Source organism: Canis lupus, chromosome 1 (genome assembly GCF_003254725.2).
Source record: "Canis lupus dingo isolate Sandy chromosome 1, ASM325472v2, whole genome shotgun sequence".
In the NCBI taxonomy this organism is placed as follows: domain Eukaryota; kingdom Metazoa; phylum Chordata; class Mammalia; order Carnivora; family Canidae; genus Canis; species Canis lupus.
The window spans coordinates 30,345,194-30,366,018 of NC_064243.1; positions in this window are offsets into that span (position 1 = coordinate 30,345,194).

The following is a 20,825-nucleotide window of genomic DNA, read 5'->3' on the forward strand; positions in this document are numbered from 1 at the left end:
CTGCCTAATACTTTTAGGGGCTACTGTTGTGGAAATCAATCTGGGAAATCAAATGCGCTGGAGTAAGAATGGCTAGTAATAATGTTTAATAATATCTGAGTATGATAACTAAGGTCACTGAGCACTTATTATAGACTAGATACTGAACACAACGCTTTATTAATGCAATATTTTAGCCTTTACCATATTTTTAGGAAGTAGGCATTATCGTCACTTTCATTTTATAGATAAAGACGTTTAGGCTTACAGAGTCAGACATTCCCAGGTTGCAGTAAGGAAGTGGCACAGCCTGGATGGAACCAGAAATTACATTTTGAGTCTGGTGCAGAGCCATCATACAACCCTTGTCCCTCAAACACATCCCCAAAGACACTTGTAGCTGAAGAAGACAGTCCTGGAAATCACAGCATTAGCTACAAGAAATAAATCTATATTATTGATCTAGTCCTCAGTGCATGAAACAGCCTTCTTAATACTTGTCTAAGCTTTCCACCCATGTATACAGTCTCTGTTCCTGGGCTAGCCTGGTTCCCCTGAAAGCAGACCTAACTTGAGTTCCTAGACTGGATCAAAATAAGACTTTCTTTCTCCTTAGGTCTCAAGGGATTTGCAGTAGATGCCTCCAAAGAAATCATACTCACATCCAGACAAGTTACATCCCTGCAATATCAGATCAGTCAGCACCTCCCAGGCCCAGCTAGTTCTCTTTTTCAGCCCCAAACTATTTCTTCCAACTCCTTCTAAGTATTGTTTTCCCATTGGTCAGAGAGGGGTTGTACAAATAATCCCAGGCAAGCATTTTCTCAAGAATGTTCCAAGGAATTTTAAGTCCATTAGATGCTTTGCCCCTTCCCCAAAACGTGAGTTAAATATTTTGGGAAAGAACCTTTAATGGAATGGCATCACTCCTGCATTTTGTGTTGCAGAGTTTAACTAGTGTCACCTCACACACAAAAGAAGAAGGAGATGCTGGGAAATCCTTTATGTCTTTTACTGTTCTCCCCCCATTTCAAACCAGATTTGGTCTCCACCCTCATAGGAACACAGAGAGATCACTACTAAAATGCAAGGAGAAACAAAAACATTGTTTGCTGTTCTAATTCCATTGGCCTAGTTATATTGTTAAAGATAGTTCTCCTCCTTGTAAGCAACTACTGTTCTTTGAATGGTCATTTTGACTGTATACTATTTTTGCCTTTTAAAAGTCTCTTTAGAATAGCCCATTCTCCTGTTTCTAAAAATATGATTTCATTGGAACACAGCCACACCCATTTGTTTACATATCGTCTGTGGCTGCTTTCAGCTACAACAATAGAGTTGAGTAGTTGGGACATATACCATATGGTTCACAAAGCCAAAATTATTTACTATCTGGCCCTTTACCAAAAAACTTGCTGAACCCTGCTTTAAAATGTCACCACCTACAAAACATGACCCCACTGTGGTGGTTATGGGTTTCATGCGGGAGTCAAAGCAAGAATTTCAATTAGAATCCAATACCTCGGGGATCCCTGGGTGGCTCAGCAGTTTAGCGCCTGCTTTTGGCCCAGGGCGCGATCCTGGAGTCCCGGAATTGAGTCTCCCGTCGGGCTCCCGGCATGGAGCCTGCTTCTCCCTCCTCCTGTGTCTCTGCCTCTCTCTCTCTCTCTCTCTCTCTCTGTGTGTGTGTCTATCATAAATAAATAAATACATCTTAAAAAAAAAAAAAAAGAATCCAGTACCTCAGTTTTGTTGGCTGGGCTGTTATCCATGCTTCTTAACCTCTTCTAAACCTCAGCTTCTTTGTCTATAGAACAATTTCTAGGGGCGCCTGGGTGGCTCAGCGGTTGAGCACCTGCCTTTGGATCAGGGCGTGATCCCCCCATCCCCGGATCAAGTCCCACAGGGCTTGGAGTCCCAGGCTCCCTGCCTGCTTCTTCCTCTGCCTGTGTCTCTGCCTCTCTCTGTGTGTTTCCCACGAATGAATAAATAAAATTTAAAAATCTTTTAAAAAATAACAATTTCTTTTTTTTAAGATTTTATTTATTCATGAGACACACACACACACAGAGAAAGGGAGAGAGAGAGAGAGAGAGAGAGAGAGAGGCAGAGACACAGGCAGAGGGAGAAGCAGGCTGCATGCAGGGAGCCCGACGCGGGACCTGATCCCAGGTCTCCAGGATGCCCTGAGCTGAAGGCAGCACTAAACCGCTGAGCTACACGGGCTGCCCAAAAAAGAACAATTTCTATAAGAATAACACTAGCTTGTAGTGTTGTAAAGTTTTAGAGAGGCTACCACATGTAAAGCACACTCATAATACTTGAAAAGAAGCAAGTCCTCAATATCAATATGACTATAGATATTATTATCAATATTTTGATTAAGATTTATCTTAATCATGTTAGCATAATTAAGAGTCTAGGAAGAATTTTAGGAATAGGAAGTTTTACTTTGTATGCTCTATCATTTCCCCAATTTCTATGAGCAGAGAATGTCTTTCCAATACTGTCTGGGAGACACTACTTTACCTCCAGTCATTGATGGGAAGAGTCTGTCTTCCTCCAGGCATTGCCTCTCCTCTTTTCTCTTCACCTCCCTGTCATCTCTTGCTCTTCATTCTTTTTCTCTCTGTGGTCCAGCTCTTCCTTTGAAATGCTTATTATTTCAACGCTCAATGTTATCTTATCCCTCATTTCCAACTCCCAGCTAAATGAAAGCCAACCATGTGAGAGATGAGACAGTCTTTGCTAACATATTAGTGTCTAAGCATGATACCCCTTTGCATTCTAATAGGGCCTTCTAGACACATAATGCCTTGCCCAAATTAATCATTCCAATCAATGTGAGAACTTAAGGCATCAGAACAGCCAGATAAGAAAACAATGTTAGGGCAGTAGGCTGTTCAGCACTCTTGCAACATACAGTGTACATATCTGTCTATAAATAGGCTAGCTTAAGAGAATTGCTAAAGGAATATTTGGGCATTTGTTTGATTAAGGAAATAGGGAAGCAACTTGGAAAGAAATCCCCATCTCCACACAAATGCTGACACCTGCCCCCTTCACCTACCTGGCCACTGCATCCCCCACCTTTGCTTCATAGCATTTTAACAAATTCTGTATTTCTCCATGTCTATGCCTCTCTCCCAGACAGTTGCTTCCTTTGTAGCAAATATCATGCCCTATATGCCTTAGTTCCTCCACATATCTGTGGTAGGTAGGGAGGTAAAGAAGATGGAAGGGAGAGAGGAAGAAACTTTTTTATTAGCTTTGGGACTTTCTCCTGAGTTTTTCTTTACTTAAAGCTTTCCTTGACTTGGCTTCATTTCATAGCTAGGTAAGAGAAGATTCAATGTGAGATGACATCTGACATAGACAATATAAATAAGTGACAGTTTAAAGTTCTTGGGCTCAACCAGAAGATGGCAAGGATGCATGCCCTGGAAAGGTCCTGAGATCTGGAATGTGAAATAGCGATTGCTTCCCTCTGTGGTCAACCCTTCATGCTTTAACCATAAGGGCACCTGTTCCAACCTGGGCTTTCCCCTGGGAATTTGAAACTTTGGTGGCAATCCCAGGTACTGACATTCCATAGAGGAGGGAACCAAAACTCAGAAAGATTAAATGCCTGTTCAAGTTCCTATGGTTAGGAATGTGATAGACTTTGAATCCAAATTCAAAACGGTTAGACTCCGGAGCCTCTTTTCTGTAGCAGCACATACTACCTCTTGAAAAAGATTATTTTAGCCACTACCAAGAGGAAATCAGTCTCTTTTCCCACTTGGAACCTGTACTTAAATAATACAGGCATTTCCTTAAAAGTCTATGGTAATAAGACCAAAGCATGGGACATGCTCAGCTAATGAATTCAATATTTTCTTATGATCTTGCCCAATTCTTATGTGCTGTTCTAGAATTAACAGAGAGAAAGGGCATTGCTCCCTATCCTGCATCAGAACACTTTACAGGCTCATTTTTCCATGTCTGTACAGCTATACTAGATGGATAACTCCTCTGAAGGAAGGATCATGTCCTATGTACTTGGATCTTCCAGGCACAAAAGCCAAGCCTGGACCATACTTTCCTTCCTTCCCTTCTACAGGTGAGGAAGTAAAGAAACTATTTATATTCATCTGCTGGACGTAAGTCCAGTGAACCTGGGATTACATCCCAGCTCTGCTTCTATTGTCCATGAGAAGTCGTACAAATGGTCCTTTAGGTCTTTGTTTCCATGTCTGTAAAAAGAGGAAAATTCAGAGTACTTACTTCATAGAGCTGTTCTAAAAATTAAATAAGAAAACTTATGTAAAACATTTGGCATAGTGCCTGTTACAGAATAAGCACCAAGAAATACTGGCTCTTTATATTATTATTCCATATAGTTTAATCTGAGCCTATCATCTCTTGCTTAACAGCCTTGCTTTTTGCCTTTAGTATAAAAAGCCAAACTCTCTCAAATTGTCTGAACCTTTCCTCTCCCTATGCTTTAGTGGCAACACCAACCCAGCCCTCTCTCCAGAATTGAAACGAGAGAATAAAATGTCATCATGAGGGGATCCCTGGGTGGCTCAGCAGTTTAACGCCTGCCTTTGGCCCAGGGCGTGATCCCGGAGTCCCGGGATCGAGCCCTGCGTGGGGCTCCCGACATGGAGCCTACTTCTCCTTCTGCCTGTGTCTCTGCCCCTCTCTCTCTCTCCTTTCTCTATGACTATCATGAATAATAATAAAAAAAATCTTAAAAAAAATAAAATAAAATAAAATAAAATGTCATCATGAGCAAGTTAAAGTGTCATAGATGCTGCTGCTTGGAAGGGCCCACTGACCTCCTCTAAGTCGGGAAATCAGGGACTCTGTCCCTGACCCTGCTCTGTCCCCCACTATCTCTCTGCTGTGACCCACCTCTGTGCCTTCGCCATCTCTCTGTTGTCCCCGTCTCGTGCTCTGTACAATTAGTGCCTGGGATATCAAATATTTGATGAAATCTTTCCAAAATGATATAGAAAAGAGGCAACATAATCCAATTTTTAAATGACAAGTCTTTATTGAGGGACACTCAATACAATGAAATAGAAAGAGGGAAGTTAACAAGTGATTTGGAAATATGTGGTTGGAATTATCCCAATCAAAATATCTTTTAGTTCCTTTTTACTGCTCTCCCCCTTTTTATTTTATACTATTTGAGGGAGAAGCTTTATATTTGGGAGTAGACAGCCTTAGACTTATCCCATTGTTCCATGCTACCTCCCCACTGTCCTCTCTCTGCAGGCAGGGAGGAGGCTATTAGCTTTGTCTCACAGATGGCGCTTAGAAGGCCTGGAACCTGGCATTTGTAACATCCTGACTCTAATCACGGTTCTCTTGTATATGCCCAGGCACAGGTGTGTGTGTGTGTGTGTGTGTGTGTGTGTGTGTGTGTGTGTGTGTAGGCAGGGATCCCAGGGGGAAGGTCACAGAACTCAGTATTCCTGCCCCAACAAACTTCATGAGTCACCATGATACTCACCATGACAGTAAACGTGGGGAGTCAGAGGACACATTCAAGCTACATCCTAGGAAGCTAATCAGGGCTTGGGGTACAGAATAGGTTGTGATTAAAGCTGCTGGCTCTCCATGAGCTTGCCCAGGTAGAGTAGATAGTGTTGAGAAAAGAAGAACAAAGATAACCCTATGAAATTGCATCATTTAAAGATAAAAAGCCACAAAAGAATTAACAGAAGGTTAGAATGAAAACCAGAGAGAATATTATCTGAGTAACTAATGGTAAAATGGGAGTCACATGTGAAAGAGGTAGCAGACAGGACTCATTCATTCACTGATTCATTCATTCATCAAACATTGAATGTTTAATATGTGCCAGAGATTATTCTAGATGCTGGGGACAGAGGTAAAAATGAAACCATCTTGCTCTCAGGGAACTCTCTTTACTGAGTAAGACAGAAAAGAAAACAGACACTTATAATAAAAGACATAAGGAATAAATGTTCCGAGATGGCATGGGTGCCCTATGGAGAAGAAAAGCCTGTCTTTTGTAGAGGTACCTATCAGGAAGAGGGTGGGTGGATGGATGGATAAACAGGTAAATTCTGGAACCAGAACGATAGTTTTTTAAGTACTAGAAATGATCAATCAGCAGATAGAATTATTAATCACAGCTTTCCCTCCACTCATATGACAAAAAACAAAAAACAAAAAACAGTGAGTAAAAGGGTTCACTTGAATGAGCAACCTCAAAGGCCTTTCAAAGAATCTCGTAGACTTTGCTGGAAACGCTTTAATCAGCACCCTGATACATGGGAACTGGGTCTGCGTGGCTCTGCTGGGAAGTGCTTGGTTGCCTGGGCCGCAGTCCTCCAGAAGAGGGGGGCCTTCTCATATCAGCAACCATGAGGCACAAAGGTCACCGGGCCTGAGGAAGCAGTACATCCATTTCCTCCCCACACGTTTCCTCTGTAACATTAGCACTCAGCCTTCTGCCACTACTGCTTCATCGAAACTTGTCCCTTGAAGGTCACCAATGACATCTTTATTGCTAGCCTTTTCTTCCACCCCGTTGTCAACATCCCCCATAGCGTATTGTTTATCAAAGTCATTTGGTGACACTGACACAGTTGGTCTCTTTGTGAAACTCTTTCTGCCTTCCATGACACTGCAGTACTGTGATTTCCCTCTTACTTGTGAGTAAAGGGTAATTCTAGAGGTTGGGAAAGTAACATTAAGAGTGTAATTCAAGGAAGGATGCATTTGTGTTCATTTTCATGAAGGCTATAAGGCTCAGCAAAATCTGACCTCCTCTCCCGTGAATTTCCACTTGCTCCACCCCAGCCACACTGTCCTCACTGCCCTGGGAACTCATCAGACACACTCATACCTTTGCTATTTACTCTGCCTGCTATGCTCTTCCCTCTGATATCCTCATGGCTCACTCCTTCACTTCTGTAATGTATGCTTACTACACTTTTTGAGAACATTCAATTTGGCTCAGAAAGTTAAGAAAAACAATGTGACGGATAAAACTCCTAAGATATCTAAAGACAGTAAGTGTCCTATGAGACGTGTTAAAGATAAACATAATGAATGAGATATATATGATTTTAAAGGCTTGGAATAACCAAAAGTGTTAAATCTACAAAGAAGGGGATGGAAGGAATGGTAGTAAGGTACTGATCATGCCACCTCCAAGCTGACAGCTAGGTAATCTCCAACTGGCAACCCTTTGGTGATTTGCATCATGATAATCTATATGATCGAAGCATCTGATTTGGTCCGTGAACCTTTCTGCTCCACAACAAAATAGCTGGCTTGCACTTGCAGGTCCCACTGCATCAAGTCACTACCCACAACAGTCTTCTCCAAGTCTTTGTTTAAATGTCATCTTCTCAATGAGGCCTACCCCAACCACTCTACTGAAAATTGTAATTCCCATCCCCAGCCCCCTTACTCCGCTCTATTGTTTTTTTTTCCCCTTAACAGATAGCGTTTTCCAACCTTCATCATTTACTTATTTATTATGTTATTGTTTATTGTTTATTTTCTATGTTTATTGTCTGTTTCTCCCAGCAGAATATAAATCCCCTTGATATTTGCTGTTATTCAGTGATAGCCCACATTCATAAAACAGTGCCTAAAACATAAAAGTCACTCAAAAGTGAGTGTGTTGAGTTACCACACACCAGACATGAATAAAGGAAATGTTGTAAGTGTTGGGATATATAGGTTTGCTGCTCACAGATTATAGAGATATGAAAATCAGTATCAATGTCAACATTGAGCAACAACAATGACAAAAATCTTATTGTGCACAGCCACAGGAAAAGGCTAAACAACCCAGCATCATTTCAGTGGGGAAGACAGGAATTTAAGGAAACTCTAATAATGATCTTTGGATAGAAGGCAAAATGTTGAGTGGAGGATTAGCTTTTGTCTCCTATGTCAGTGAACCATTAAAAGAAACAGATTTTTCATTGGTTTTATCAAATTAATATTTTGAAAACACCTCTTTCTAAATTTAGCTTTAAATATTCCACTGCTCATAAGGGCTAAGCAGGTAATTAAGTGATGCAAGAGGAGAGTAATAGAATAGGGCACGGTGTGGATTTTGGTGAACTGGAAAGTCCACACCCCATTAAAGACAGCAACCCCTCCTTGGTTTCAGCCAAAAGTTGAAATACAGGAATGTAGGCCCAATGTTGCCATACTTAAGAATGTAAGAAATCAAATTCTATTTTTTTCGAATTTCTCAATTTTCACAATTCTAAGCTGAACAAAAACCATGATTTTGGCCTGTTTGTGAACATCTGTATTACATTCCAGACCCTCCAGTATTCATTGTCAGCCTCCATTTCCAATCAGTATGATCTCTTGTTCTCAGCATGGGTCTTCTGCTCCTTTGAGCCACCTGCACTCTTAATACCCTGATGCAGCCCAGCTGCTCCTCAGAAGATTACCCTAGATAGATCTTTGTATTCCATCTTTCTAATTCTTCATTCCTTAAAGATGCAGGTACCAAGACCCATCATACCCCAACAATTTCTCAATCACTCTAGTCTACAGCGTTGTGTCTTGAAATTGTTATGGCTTTTGAAATAGATCATCTACAGCCTTGTGACATTAGACTCCTTTTCTATGTACATGTATCGTTCCCCTAATAAGATTTTCAAGGGTCAGTGGCTGGTACTACAGCATGCATAGTCCTTGACATTAGAAAGATCAGGTTTAATCTGGCCTTTGCCACCTACTATTAGTGTGATTGAACTAGTAACTAAACCCTCAGCCCATTTCTTCACTGATAGAATGCAAATAATACTTCTTTATAGAGATCCTGCAAAATATAAATAAGATGAATAGAAAATGGACATTCATAATGGATAGGACAAGTGTCTGGCATACAATAAGAATTCCACTAGCATTAATTGTTTTCATTTTTTATGTATATTTTTAAAAACTCTTACTATTTTATATACCCTACGGTGACTAGTATATGTTTTTGCTCAACAGAACATTCACAATAAATATTTGTTGATTTGTTTCATCTGGAGAACATTATCCTGACTCTAATAAAGGCACTTTATGCCTGGATTTAATACTAACAGAGATTTGAAGAACACACGTTACCCTGATGATTCAACGTGAGTTTTGCCCATGAACAGGACAGCAAGATAAACAAAACTTTCAGGATTTCCTTCATTCCTAGAGTTAGAGTTTAACTAACACACTTGTTCTCAGATGGGAACTTGAGAACAAGCTTGCTCCCCAGGAGACACTTAGCAATGTTTGGAGACATTTTTGGATGTCACAACCAGGGACATGTTCCAAAGATCAGTTGGTGCATGCCAGGGATGCTACTAAATATCTTGCAATGGATAGGACTGCTCTTCACCCCTCAAGAAAGAATGATCTGCCCCATAATATCATGAGTGCTAAGGTTGAAAAACCTTAATCTGAAGACTTTTCAATGCCTGAGGCAATCACTCCTATGATCCCTTCCTTTCCAGAAGTCTCTGCTATGCCAAATTCATTAGACAACCGAGAGCAAGTAGTGGGGATCAACAGTAGGCCAAGTAAGTAAGGGATGGTCAGTAGAGAATCAAAGAGCCAACTGTGAAAGAATTCTCAGGTCACAGACCCCGAGGAGCACTGAACTGCTGACAGGTTTCCCATTGCTGTCATACCAAGGGATTCCTGCCAGGGTGCTTCTGATTATTCTCTTCTTGAATCATCTTTTATTTCCTCACTCAACATGGAAACCAACATGTGCGACCTCTTTGAAGGATACTAAAAAAAGGCTTAAGTGCCAGCTGATAATTATGCTAATGTAAGACTGACTTAAAAGGACCAGGGCCCTTTGGTGCAATGTATTCATTCTCATAGTTTCCCAAAGAGACAAATGCTTTTATAAGAAGGTCAAATGTCTATCTTATACTCACACTTCAAGTCTGTGAATAAATGTGGTTATAACGCTGGTTTCCTCTCTCGGAAATTTCCTACCTCGGTTGCTTGGCTATTTCCTTTTCTTTAGTTAAATTTAATCTAACTGAATGTGGCCTTTTTTCTTTATTCTTTTCCTGTTCCTTATCGCCTCCCCTTCCCACCTTCCCTCCATCCGACTTCCTTTTTTTCTTCCTCTGTTGCTTCCTTCCACACTCCTTCCTTCCTTTCTTTCCAATCAGGAACAAGAGGAAAAATTCTGTTTCCTTTCTAGCTCTACCTTTCAACTTGAGCTCTGGAAACAAATTCATCACCTACTTAAAAAAAATAGCATCGTGCTGCCACCTTGTGGTAAACTTAGATATTCAACCAGTCAAATAAATGCTGAGTTCAGAATTATTGAAATACCTAAATATGCACCGCCGTGCAGTTGGGGCTCCAGTTAACTAAGAATCGATGTTATCTCATCTCCATGGTTTCAAGTGAGGGCCCCAAGCTAAGGCCGCCTCAAGCCCTCTGTTCCTCCCTACCCCCAGGATCTATGATTTCTCCCAGGAAGGAGGCAAACTTATTGTTCCCGAAGTGAGTCATGAAAACTCTGGGTATAGAATAAAGCCTTTTCCATAGGCCTATGACATGTGTTAGGTCTTTAGAAGGACCTTCTCAGGTTCTGAGTAGTTGGAGTTCTTTTCTCTCAAGTCGTCCATGGACACCTAATGTATTAATATAGGGGGATTGCCCTGCTAGGTCAGGATGTTCATGTTAAAACCCTGATAAGTAACCAAGACTCAAATGGTTTGGGAAAGACAGAAAACAACACAAAAAAGTTAATGAGATATTTTTAAGGGTCAAAATTGTATGTGTTCAATGAAACAATGTAAATGTCTATTGTTTTATTATAGCAGGGAAGTCACACAAAAAAGTTGATATTTACGGAAAGCTCTGAACAGTATAGATCCCTCAGGGGAGACTAGGGCCTCAAACTCAGCAGATCCAAAATGAAATTCATTTAGGGACCCTGGGTGGCTCAGCCAGTCAAGCATCTGAGTCTAAGTTTCCACTCGGGCCATGATCTTGGGGTTGTAAGATGGAGCTCTGTGCCAGGTTTCACACCTAGTGAGAAGCCTGTTTAAGATTCTCTCTCCCTCTGCCCTCCCCCACCCACACCCCGCTTCTCTCTCTCTCTCTCTTCCTGTGTAAAAAAGAAAGAAGAAAAAAAGGAAGAAAAGAAAAGAAAGAAAGAAGAAATAAAGGAAGAATAAGAAAGAAAGAAGAAAGAAAAAAGAAAGAAAAAGAAAGAAAGAAAGAAAGAAAGAAAGAAAGAAAGAAAGAAAGAAAGAAAGAAGAAAGAAAGAAAGAAAGAAAGAAAGAAAGAAAGAAAGAGAAATTCATCTATTTTCCCAGCCCTCCCACACCCATCACCACACACGTGCACAAACACGCACACACACACACACACACACTGCAGCTAGAATATCTCTTTAAAATACAGAACTCTGTATTTTATCACTATCCTTAAAGTCCTTGCCTGGACTCCCTTATCCTCAGATTAAAGTCTAAAATCCCCAACTGGGGGATCCCTGGGTGGCGCAGCGGTTTAGCGCCTGCCTTTGGCCCAGGGCGCGATCCTGGAGACCGGGGATCGAATCCCACGTCGGGCTTCTGGTGTATGGAGCCTGCTTCTCCCTCTGCCTGTGCCTCTGCCTCTCTCTCTCTCTGTGTGACTATCATAAATAAATAAAAATTAAAAAATAAAATAAAATCCCCAACTGGGACCTGATCTCCACTTCTCTGGCATCCTCTGACATCTATGTTTACCTTCTTTTCAGTGCAGCGTTGGTCTCTCACTAGATTGGTTTCCCTTCTTACCTGCACCTATAGTTCTCCTATTGTAACAATCCTCACCCTGATAATTTATTTTTTAATTTTTATTTTTCCTGTTACAAGAGGGTAGGTATTATGGGCATTTTGCTTGCTACATACTGAATGATCAGAAATACTTATTTAACTTACCTCTGAACATGATTTTTCAACTACAGTGTAATAAGATATGATTCTAAAGTGGGAAAGACTAGGCACCCTGCCACAGTTTCCAGACAAGAAACAGGCTCAGTGAGGGGGGCCTGGGTGGCTTAGTCAGTTGAGCATCTGACTCTTTATTTTGGCTCAGATCATGATCTCAGGGTCAGGGGATCAAGGCCTGCGTTGAGATTTTCTTTTTCCCCCTCCATTTGCCCCTCCCCATGCTTGTGCTCAATAAATAAATAAACAAAGAAATAAATAAAATGTAGAAAGAAAGAGGGAGAGAGGAAAAGAGAAAGAAAGAGAGAGAGAAAAAAGAAAAGAAAAAGAAGAAAGAAAGAAAGAAAGAGAAAGAAAGAAAGAAAGAAAGAAGAAGAAAGAAAGAAAGAAAGAAAGAAAGAAAGAAAGAAAGAAAGAAAGAAAGAAAGAAAGAAAGAAAGAGAAAGAAATCTAGTGAGTCTGGAGAACTTGGTGAAATTCCCTTTGCTTGTCTAATGGCAGACCTGGAATCAGAATCTAATTATCCCAACAGGCAATTCCTAGGACCCTCTGGAAGAGCTGGAGAGACAGAGTGCCTCCTTTGAAGTAAATATTGAGTGTGGTAAGAAGTTGAGGAATAAATGTCTGTCTGGTCTGTGATGCCTCCATAAGCGTGAAGCATCACCTATCTCCCTGTCCTTTGGGAGTTTACTCTGAGTTCTGTGGTTTTCTTTGTTCAGAAGCTTTCAATAGTTCAGTTCTAAGACTGTGTGGCTGGGGAAGGCCATTTCAGAGTGATTCTGATGTGCTCTGGAGAAAGGAAAGAGAAAGAAAACAACCACTTATGTTTCTACCTTTTACTGTCATTTGAGAAAACATCTGTTACTCTCCCTGAGTTGAAGATGAGGAAATTTGGACCCAGAGAAGTTAAGTGACTTGGTTGGGGGCCCCTCGGGCAAATGAGCTGTGGTGACTGAGGCCCTCAGCGGCAGCCATCTTGGTCTCCAGGGAGGTGAGGGCAGGCCCCGAGAGCAGGAATGCGGGGCTCTTACAGTTCTCGATGAGACTGAAAACTTTCCTGTTGCTGACAGTTAATTCCGCCTTGGGAATGTGCTAAAACAGCAGTTCCCATTCCCCAGCTATGATACTGTGATTTATAAGAAGAAATGTACATTTGGTCTTCCTCCTAGGTCCTAACACCTGAAACCCTTGTTTCTTGTCTACCGAGGCATTTTTTGTTCTAAGGAGGCAGCTCTGGGGGGCCTCCTGGATGGCTACTGGGTGGAGGCTGGTCACCAGAAAGACCAGGCTGGGATTAGAAGTTTGGAGTTTGTTGTCCATCCCCCATCTTACACAAACGGTCTGGAAATAGAGTTTATGATCCATCGTGCCATGTGAGAAAGCCTCCAAAAATCCCAATAGTAAGGAGTTCAGAGAGCTTCCAGGCTAGTGAACACATTCACACCAGGTGGTGGCTCACCCCTATCCCCACAAGGACAGAAGCTCCTGTGCTCAGGACCCTCCCAGACCTTACCCTATGTACATCTACATCTGGCTTTCTTCTGCATCCTTCGTATCTTCTAATAAACTGGTAGATGTTAGTGTTTCTCTGAGTTCTGTTAGCTATTCGGGCAAATAATTGAACCCAAGGGAGAGGAGGTCATGGGAACCTCCAAAATGTAGCAAAGTTGGACGGAAGTTGTGGGTAGCCTAGGGACTTACTACTTGTGGTGGAGGGTGGGGAGGCAGTCTCGTGGGACTGAGCCATTAACCTGAGGGGTCCGAAGCTATCTGTAGATAGTGTCAGAATTGAGTTATATTGCAGGACACACAGCTGGTGTCACAGAGAATTGCTCAGTGTGGGAAAACTCAACACACATTTGGTGACCAGAAGTGTCAAACATTATGACTGTGGTATTTGTGTGAAAGTAAAGGAGACATGCAGGAGGGAAGGCTGGGTGGTTTTCTCACTCACCATCATAGGCAGGAGGCAGACCATCAAGCAAACCATAGTATGCAAACTTTGTTGGATTCTAGAAGCTCTGAAGTATGCCAATTTTAGTTATCTGTGATATATTTATTTGTCTTATATATTTGTGATACACAATAAATCTTTTAAAAACCAGAAGAGCCTGAGGACTTCTCTTCAGAGATGACTAGGAAGGGAGGACCCTGGTGGGGAGGGAAGGTGGCCTGGCCCTTAGGGGACAGTAAGGGTCGGGAAAGAAGGCTGAGTGACTGGAGCCTTCAGTAAAGGAAGAACGAAAGAACACAGAGGTGTATGGGTCTGAAAAGAGGACCTGGTCTGAGTAAGAAGTAAAGAAGCTGTATGAGGTTCTCTGGCAGGTGCAGGACCAGCAATGATGGAACCGGGGTTCACATGCAGGTAGGAACAACTAATAAATCTCTAAAACCCAGTTTCCTATAAAGGAAGGGCTGGTGGATGCCAGGTTTGCTATGTGAATGGTGCACTGATTGTAAAGGGTCAGGATCACTTGAGAGCATGATTGTATTTGTTCAAGGCCACATGGACAGTGACATCCAATAAAGTTGCAGTAACCTGTCACTAGAACTTCATCTCCAAAACTGAAGATTGGTGGCCTCCCAGACTAGACATCTAGTACTAAGGTGAGTCACAGTCAACAAAAGCAGATCAATATTGTTCCCTTCGGGTATTTATTGCATGATACACTGCACATTAAAAAAAAAATGACTTTTGAGATGCTCCAGAACCAAGGTTTCTGCTACACCAACCTCTAAGAAAGAATTAGAACTTTGTCCCATAATACTGCTTCTCCTCTAAAGATAAAACTGGTATCTAACCCCACCGCCCATGCCACTTTCTCTCTCCTTCCACTTGCCTGCCAAAACCCAATCCTTTTTTAAAAAAGATTTTATTTACTTATTCATGAGAGACACAGAGAGAGGCAGAGACACAGGCAGAGGGAAAAGCAGGCTCCGTGCAGGGAGCCCGATGTGGGACTTAATCCCGGGTCTCTCAGATCATGCCCTGAGCCAAAGGCAGACTCTCAACCACTGAGTCACCCAGGCATCCCCCAAAACCAATCCAGATTAAGTCCAACATTCTGTCACTTGCAACCATGCAACCTACACATGGCTGGAAAAACACACAGTGATGGCTGCTGATCTTATTCTAAATTCATGGCAGCAAAGATTAAAGCTTCTCAGCCCTTGTAGCCCAAGCAGTTCCACCATATTCTCCTAGTCGGCTCACCCTTGGGACCTTTGGAGGTGACTGTTGTATGCCTCCTCCTCTCCCTTCAGCCTTTCATCCCATTCTCCACCTTCCTGATTCTCAGCTGAAGGCTTTATTTCCCATCTCACAGCTCAAGTTGAGGCAACCAGAGGAGAAATCCCACACACGACCACTTCTGCATCCACCCACTTGCTTCTGAGCCCAAATAATTTGCCTCCTTCTGTAACTCTGGGTGAATAGTCCATGATCTAATCTAAGGCCAACTTGTACAGTATGCCCCACACCTCCTCACCTCCTGGAGGATACCATTATCCCTTTATCTCACTTATCATTCATTTCTCTCCTCTACTGGATCAGTCCCATCAGCAGCCAAACATGCTGTAGTATCACTCCTGTCCTGCACACACATACCTTTTGCAATTCCCTTTCTCCTCTAGCCAGGATCCCATTTCCCTTCCTTCTTTTTACAGCAAAATGCCTTAAAAGAGTTTTTAATACTTTGTGATCACTTCTGCTCCCATCCTCCCTTTAATCCACTGCGATCAAGGCCTGAGGGATCCACTGAAACAGTCCTTTCCAAGGTCAGCAGCCTCCACATGATTAAGCTCAATCATCACTTTGCAGTCTTCTTGTTTGATCTGCAAGCAGTGTCTGTTGTTTTTCTCTACCTTCTTGAAACATTTACTTCACTTGGCTTGGAGTCATAACTTCCTCTTAGTTTTCCTCTGAACTCATTGGCGACTCCTTCTTAGTGTCTATGGAGTTTCATCCTCATACACCTGACCTCTAGATCCCCGAGTGTGCCAGGGCATAGTCCTCTAGCCTCTTTTATTCTCAGTCAGCCTGCTGTGTTCACTTCCTATGTAAATTTGGTTCCTATGTCACTATAGGCCAGCAACTCCCGCACTGACATCTCTAGCCAGACCTCTCCCCTGGAATTGTAGACTCCTAAATCTACCTGCTGCTCATCTCCAATAATCCACAGATCCACTTAGTAGACATATGTGGAGGAAAGTGTTGACATATCAACTCTAACGGCTATCCTTAGAAAGGCCTTCTTGCAAGGTTGGGCCTTGGTTGACATCTAGAAGCTGAGATATCAGGAGTGTCCCCTCCATTTCCCAAACTGATATGAGTGACTCATTGTGCCTAAACTGGGCAAACAATATGATTTATGGTGAGTACCAGTTTTGCTTCTGGGACTCTGGAATTTGATACACACTGGGCAGAAACTGCCTACACGGTCAGCCTCCAATAAAACCCTAGGCATCAAGTCTCTATGAGCTTCCTTGGTTGTTGCTTCTGCTTGTGCTGTCACAATTCCCTGCTGGGGAAATTAAGTATGTCTGCAGTGACCACAATGCAAGAGGAGTCTTAGAAGCTTGAGCCTGGTTTCCCCACGACTCCACCCCATTTGCCTTTCCCTTTGCTTTTGTGCTTTGTATCTTTTCACCGTAATCAGTCCAAGCCATGAGTGTGACTATATGCTGAGTCCTGTAAGTCATCCCAGCAAATCACTGAACCTAGGAGAGGTCCCAGGATGCACAACACACACGTATCTCTGAGCAAGTCACTTCATCTTTCTATGCCTTCGTTTCATCTGTAAAGTGGGAATAACCAACTCATAGGATTGTTGTGGGGATTAAATGAGTTAATACATATAAAGAACTTAGAACAGTACCTGGCTTATGGTAAACATCCAGTAAATATTACGTTATCTCAATCAGAAGTGTCTAAGGGGACACCTAGGTGGCTCAGCAGTTGAGTGTCTGCCTTCAGCTCAGGTCATGATCCCGGTCCAAGGGCTGAGTCCCACATCAGGCTCCCTTCGAGGAGTCTGTTTCTCCCTCTGTCTGTCTCCGCCTCTCTCTCTTTGTGTTTCTTGTGAATAAATAAATAAAATCTTTTTTAAAAAGTCTAAGAATGCACAGTTAGATAATGCAGGACCCAGGGTAAGGACCTGAATGTCTCTGTTGTTGTTGTGTGTGTGTGGTTTTTTTTTTTTTTTTGGTCTTACTGTAAAAGTTATACCTAGTCATAACACAAACTTTTAAGTTACTTGGGACTCTACATTTAAATACATTCATCTATCTGAAATAATTCAATTCTGTAAGCCACATATTGGTTTACCTATAGAAAAAAGTGATTAGAAGTTCATCAGTTTGTTTTCCTGAATAGTCAAATAAATATGCATGACAAATTCAGTCTATTAGAATATAACTGCAAGACATTTTATTGACTATGATCTATTGAACATTTTTATTCTATAGGGCATTTTACTATTAACAGAACTTAGAGATGTAGTTTAAAAAGTTATACATAACAGAGTCTTCGATTTCTCTTACTAAGCGAAGGCTACTCTATACAAAGCTCTATAAAGGCACAATGTTGCTGTGAAAAGGTATTTTGTATTTTATTTTCTTTTTGAAGATTTTATTATTTACTGAAAGAGAGTGAGAGTTCACATGTGAGCGTAAGCAAGGGGAGGGCCAGAGGGACAGGGCCAGAGAGAATCCCAAGCAGACTCTGTGCTGAGCACAGAGCCTGACACGGGGCTCCATCCCACAACTCTAAGATCATGACCTGAGCCAAAATCAAGAGTTGGATGCCTAATCGACTGAACCACCAGGTGCCCCAGGCATTTTGTGTTTGAGATAGTGACTATCCTTCCCGTTTAGCAAATAGGAGCTACCCAGTAGACATTATCCTGCTTCCTCCAAACTTCAGGAAATTCTGTACAGGGCTTCTACCTCATTTCTCAGACATACACACATACCACCCCCCCATACACACACACACATGCACAGAGAAGGGGAGTAAAGCCCGTTAATCCTGATTAAGCTTGCACTGCTGTACCCCACATTATCTCTCTCAGGTCTTTCCCCAGGGCCTTGTCATCTTCTTGGTCAAGACCAGGCATGTCACAATCTGCATGACCCATCTTTTCACTTCTTTATGTAAATCATTTGAGTATATTCACTCTGTGACTCCCCTCTCCTTGACACCCTTCTGCTATTGGGAGAGCTGGTTAGCACAGGCCAACCAGACTCAAAAACTTATTCTCCAGGGAAATCCTGTGACTGTGGTCGTTTGTTCATGACTCTCAAGTAAAGAACTCCAATCTACTACGTTCCCTTGACTCTATGTTCTCTTTGTCTCTGCATGAGGTAGGAAGGGGAGCTGGTACCCAGAACCTGGGCTCTGAAATCAGTCGGTAGGAGCCCTGCAGTTCTCATTGTGGTCAGTAGGGAGCCTCTGGGAAGCGAGGAAAGGAGGGCAAGCAGCCACGGGGCGGGGCACAGACCACCTTGTTTACAAAACATCAGAATTCTCTCACCTTGAGAAGTAAGATGCTGCTGAGGTTTGAGTTTAGAACATAGTGTCTTGTGTAATGAATCAAAGACAACTTTGTAACTTTGTACTGGTCCTGGAAGGTCCCGATTCTTGCCTTCCCCCACCTCCTTTTATCCTCAACATAGCGACCAATTATCCTTTAAATACTTAAATCCAAATGCGTCGCATCTGTGCTCAAAGCCTTGCACTGGCTTCCCATCTTATTTTGAGTAAAGCCAAAGGCTACGGGCGGCTACAGGCTCCGGCACGGCCTGGACCCTACTTACTCTGACCTCATCCGCGGCCTGCTCACACTGCAGGAGCCCATGCCATTCCTCAAACACACCAGACATGCTCCTGCCTGTTTTCATTCCAGTTCTTCACTCCTCCTTCCTCAGTATACATGTGCTGTGCCCTCATTTCTTAAGGTCTGTGTTCGACCCTGGCACTTCTGATTCATTTCACCCTGTTTTATTTTTCTCCACAGCTCTTGTCTCCACCTGACATACTATATATTGATTGTTAGCTGATTGTCACTCTTCCTCACTAGAATGTCAGTTCCAGAAGGGGAGAGACTCCGCCTGCTTTGTCCATTGCTTAATGCCCAGTACCTAGAACAATTCGGCATCTGTGATAGATATTCAGGAGGTTTTTTATAATATAAATGGATAAATGAATGAATACTCAAACACTAACAAATTACACAATTTAATTCTGTTTCATAAGCACAAATTGATTTCCAAGCATTTGGTATCCAAACAGGACAAGAAATAAATCAGTGAAAAAAAGCTGGAGAAAAATAGACATCCCTTGAGACTGACTGTGTGTAGAACCTTAAATATCTTTCAAAACTGAGTTGGTAACTAAGAGTGTTAAAGGATCCTAAAATTATTGCAATAATAAGTTGCAAGTCTAAAGAGATAGAGCTTTGTGTAAGTAGCAGGTGCTAATGCCAGGAATCTAGAGTGCTGATTGTTTTTTTCAGTTCAGGTAGTCTTCCCTGGAAAATCCATCTTACATATTAGTTAAGGTCAAGAATTCATACGACAAGCACAAATTTCAAACGTGCGCTCCCTTTGTCCCTATACTTGTCAGATGAAGGTCCTCAATTTTTTTTTTTATTTATGATAGTCACAGAGAGAGAGAGAGGCGCAGAGACACAGGCAGAGGGAGAAGCAGGCTCCATGCACCGGGAGCCCGATGTGGGATTCGATCCCGGGTCTCCAGGATCACGCCCTGGGCCAAAGGCAGGCGCCAAACCGCTGCGCCACCCAGGGATCCCAAGTTCCTCAATTTTTGTTTCAGTAATACAATAGCCATAACTGTAGCATGAACATGACTTTGAGGATAGGTTTGGGGGGTGGGGAAGTGCAGAGATAGAAAGAACTGAAGGAACTATGTATCATAAGTAATAAAAAGAAATCAATTTCTAGTTCAGCAGTTGTGTCTGGTTCAGTGAGCACTTATTAATCACCTTCAGAGTATCAGGCACCACTCGAGGCACAGAGCAATCAGGTCTGAATTAGAAATGAGGTGTTAAAATAGACACATAACCAGGTCATCATGTTATTGCGATGGGCTCAGTTCTGTGAAAGAGTCATACTGCATTCAACGAGAGGAGGAAATGTCCCCTGGTGCTCTGGACTGAAATGTCAGGTCCGAAGTTTTAGAGTTTTACTGGCCAAGTTTTTTGCTAAGAAAAGTACAGACTTTAGAATGAGATTAACTTGGGTCTGAATGTAGGTTTCATCAGTCACTCGCTGGGCAGCCTTGGGCAGGTTATTGAACTATTCTGAGCACAGGTTCCCCATCTTTAAAATGGGGATAATTGACACTCAACCATATCAGCAGAGAAGAGTACAGCATAAGGGTTGAGACTCTAGAGCTTGAGTGTCTGTGTTTAAATCCCAGTTCTGTAGCTAACTAGCTACGCACCTGCATAAGTTATTAGCATATTTATAGCTGTGAATCAGTTTACACATTTGTAAAATAGGAATGATGATACCTACTTCATGGTGATGCTTTAAATTAAATTAAACATTTTAAAGATTTATTTTATTTGTTTGAGAGAGATAGTAAGAGAGCACATATATGCCTGCACATAGAGAGAGAGAGAGTAGGGGGAGGGGCAGAGGGAGAGAATCTCAAGCAGACTCCCTCTAAGCATGGAGGGAGCTTGATCCCCGGACCCTGAGGTCATGACCTGAGCTGAAGCTAAGAGTTGGACGCTTAACTGACTGAGCCACCCTGGTGCCCCTAAATTAAATTACATTTTCATTAAGACTTTATGATTTTAGAGCAATTTTAGGTTCACAGCAAAACTGAGCAGAAAGTGCAAAGAGTTCCTCTTATATCCCTCCCTTTCACAGGT